This window comes from Solanum verrucosum, unplaced genomic scaffold (genome assembly GCF_900185275.1).
Source record: "Solanum verrucosum unplaced genomic scaffold, falcon-dt-bn FXZP01000867.1, whole genome shotgun sequence".
Classification (NCBI taxonomy): domain Eukaryota; kingdom Viridiplantae; phylum Streptophyta; class Magnoliopsida; order Solanales; family Solanaceae; genus Solanum; species Solanum verrucosum.
Genome location: NW_026019825.1, coordinates 29,280 through 33,577, shown reverse-complemented (window position 1 = coordinate 33,577; position 4,298 = coordinate 29,280).

The following is a 4,298-nucleotide window of genomic DNA, read 5'->3' as shown; positions in this document are numbered from 1 at the left end:
GTTTAATGACATAAAATAGTTTATATATATATACCCCTACTCAAATCAACTAATAAAAGAATTACCTAAACTAACCCACCTAAGGTCGAGTCTAGGCAGTCTCCAGGTGCAATCCACAAGACCCCCATCCACTGACAAGTGGATGGGACCACTCCCCGTCATGTGGGGTCTTGGTTTAGGTCTGCATGTAGGTCCTGGTGTCCTTGACCTACGGATCAAGACTACGAGCCGTAGATTAATCTACTGGTCGTGGATTGCATCCGTAGTTCACAAGATTCTGCCAACTTTTGTGAACTTAGACAGCCTTGGGGGTTAGACTTTAGGGTCCTCCCCAAGGGCCCTTGGTTGGTCCTTGAGGGGTCGTACCTTGAAGTTGAACCCCTATAACCCTCATTCTAATTTCGGGAAGTCAATGTACAACGTGAAACCAAACATCAAACTCAAAAGCTCACACGTAAGGCTTTAGTTTCACCTATTAGTTTCCATTAGACTCTAGCTTGGTCTTACTAGTTTTTCCGAGTTGTTACAACCAACCCTTTACGGTGTGGGATATACACCAGATTCCATGTTAATATCACATAGTATGTCGGTTAATTCTTATTCCCATCATGTGAGATACGTGTTATGGTTGCTCAAGAGGTTCTTTGAAGTGTGGGTGGTAGTATGGGATGTCATTCATGCATTGCACGAGTAGGCTTTGAGAGGTTTATGGTGTGATTCTCCAATCTCTTAATGTCTAATGAAATGAATGTGCTCTTAATGAAGCTAATGATAATGTTGACTTAAAGGCTTAATGAAATGATGAATGCTTTTCTTGGAAATGTTATTATGAGTTACTTTCCTTTTCATTACTTATTAAATATGAATGTTCCTTACGCATGAGTATCTACTAAAGATGAGTATGAATACTGTTAAGTTCATTTATGGTGGCCTCAAAGTTGTACTTAGTAGGAATAGTAGTATGGGATGCTAGTATTACATTGCACAAGTATAGCTTACGGTTACCTAAGGTGAAGGTACTAATGTATTGTAATGGCTTATATGTTTATTATGCTTGTATCTTATGCCTTTTATACTAGAGTTCATGATGTTTCTCAAAATTGGCATATAGCATGGTTTTCAACCAAAATGTCCTTTTTAAAGCATGTTTTTTGCATGGCTATCATACTTAGTACATTTTTATGTGCTAACCCATATTTCTACATTTTTACAAAGTGTAGGGTTTGGAGACCTGAGTTCTGTTCTTGGAAGATGAGTTTCTAAGGAGCAAGGATTTGAAAATTTGGTGAGTCATCATAGTTTCGAGGACTAACCCACTATGCCATTTATGTCTTTTATTTTATCTTTAGAGATTTTGTATGGGAAATGTCCCAAAGTTTTATTCAAAGTGTTGTAAAGGGTTTGAGACAAAGTATAGAAAGACTTCCGCTTGCTTTTATGCAAATGACTTCGATTGTAAAGAAAAGTTTTAAATTTCAGCATTTTTCCCTATGTTCTTATGTCATGATATGGTATGAGGAGTGTATGAGGCTTTTTGAATTCTTGTACGCCGTGTCACGTTCGGGGTGTAGGCTCAGGTCGTGACATTTTAAGTGTGGTGGACCCCACCTTGGTAAGTGTCGCGATGGCTCCACAGGTTGTTTCAAGTGTGGACAAGGGGGTCACTTCATGAAAGAGTTCCCTAAGAATCGGTAATGTAATGGGAATCAGGAAAATTGAGCCTAATCTTCATCAATTACTCCACCAGGCCACACCTAGAGGAGCTACTTTCGGTACTAGCGGAGGAGCGAACCGCCTTTATGCAATCACTAGTCGCCAAGAGCAAGAGAACTCTCCAGATGTTGTCCAAATTGGTATGATCAAAGTCTTTACTCTTGATGTTTATACTTTGCTAGACCCAGGAGCACATTTATCTTTTATAACCCCTTATGTTGCAAATAATTTTGATGATATTCCTGAGAAACTCTATGAACTCTTTTGTGTTTCTACACCTGTTCGGGAGTCTATTCTAGTTGTACGAGTGTATCGTGATTGTGTCATTTCCATCAATATCAAGGACACCATGGCTTATTTAATTGAGTTAGACATGGCAGACTTTGACGTCATTCTAGGTATGGACTTGCTTCATGCCTGTTATGCCTCTATTGATTGTACAACTCGAGTTGTTAAGTTCCAAATTTCTAATGAGCCAGTCTTAGAGTGGAAAAGTAGTTCAGCAGTGTCTAAGGGTCATTTTAGTTCGTACCTTAAGGCAAGAAAGTTAGTTTCCAATGGTCGTGTCTATCACTTAGTCCGAGTTAATGACTTTAGTGTTGAGATACCTCATATTCAGTCAGTTTCAATATTAAAAGAGTTTTCAGATTTTTTCCAAATGATCTACCTAGAGTCCCTCCTGAGAGAGAAATAGTGTATAGATGTTTTTCCATATACTCTTCCTATATCTATTCCGCCATATAGAATGGCCCTAGCAGAGTTGAAAGAGATTAAAGAATAGTTGAAAGATCTCCTTAATAAGGGCTTTATTCGACCAAGTGTCTCACCTTGGGGTGCTCCGGTCTTATTTGTGAGGAAGAAGGATGGCTCCCTTAGATTGTGTATAGATTACCGTCAGTTGAACAAGGTTACCATTAAGAATAAGTATCCTCTTCCAAGGATTGATAATCTTTTCGATCAACTTCAAGGTGCCACCTGTTTCTCTAACATATACCTCAGATCTGGGTACCATCAATGAAGATGAAAGGAATGTGACATTCTAAAGACATCTTTTAGAACCCATTATGATCATTATGAGTTTCTAGTCATGTCCTTTGGTTATACCAATGCGCCTGCAACATTCAGGGACATTATGAATAGAGTATTCAAATATTATTTAGATATGCTTGTTATCGTCTTCATTGATGACATATTAATCTATTCGAGGAGTGAAGAAGATCATGATAGTCATCTCAGAATAGTTCTCTGAACTTTAAAAGATAGAGAGATGTAAGCCAAGTTCTCTAAGTGTGAGTTTTGGCTTGAGTCTATGGCGTTCTTAGGCCACATTGTGTCTGGGGAGGGAATGAAAGTTGATACCCAGAAAATAGAGGCAGTGTAGAATTGGCCTAGACCTACATCTTCAACTGATATTCAGAGTTTCTTGGGTTTGGCTAGATTTTATAGAAAGTTCGTAGAGGGATTCCCATCTATTTCATCCCCTTTGACCAAGTTGACTCAGAAAAAAGTGAAGTTTCAATGGTGTTAAGCTTGCGAGAAAAGCTTTCAGGAATTGAAAAAAAGGTTGACTACTGCCTTAGTTTTGACCTTACCAGAAGGTACTCAAGGTTTTGTGGTCTCTTGTGATGCGTCTAAAGTTGGTTTGGGTTGTGTGTTAATGCAGAATAGTAAGGTTATAGCTTATGCCTCCAGACAGTTGAAGTTCATGAGAGGAACTACCTAACCCATGATCTAGAATTGGCTGAGGTAGTTTTTGCTTTGAAAATATGGCGCCATTATCTTTATCGTGTTCATATGGATGTGTTCACCGATCACAAGATCCTTCAATATGTGTTTACTCAGAAAGAGCTTAATCTCAAACAAAGGAGGTGGTTGGAATAACTTAAGGATTATGACATGAGTATTGTTTACCACCCAGGTAAGGCTAATGTTGTTGTTGATGCCTTGAGCAAGATGTCTATGGGTAGTACCGCCCACTTTGAGGAAGATAAGAATTAACTAGCAAAGGATGTACACAGGCTTGCACTCTTGGGAGTTCACCTATTTGATTCCACAGAAGGAGGAGTAGAGGTAATGCGTGGGGTTGAATATTCATTAGTGTCAGAAGTGAAAGAAAAGCAAGACCAAGATCCTTTTTTGCTTGAACTGAGATCAAATGTTAATAAGCAAAAAGTATTGGCTTTTGAACAAGGGGGAGATGGCATATTGAGGTATCAAGGTAGGTTGTGTGTACAAAAAGTGGATGAACTCCAAGAGAGGATATGGATGAAGCTCATAGCTCCAGCTATTCCATTCATTCCAAAAAGATGTATTGCAATTTGAGAGACGTTTATTGGTGGAGTAGTATGAAGAAGGGCATTGTTGAGTTTGTGGCTAAGTGTCCAAATTGCCAACAAGTTAAGGTAGAACATAAGAGGCCCGGTGGGTTGGCTCAGAATATAGTACTTCCAGAGTGGAAGTGAGAGATGATCATTATGGACTTCATCATAGGTTTACCAAGGTCTCGCAGGCACCATGATTCTATTTGGGTGATTATCGATAGAATGACAAAATCTGCCCACTTTTTGCCAATAAAGACTACCCAT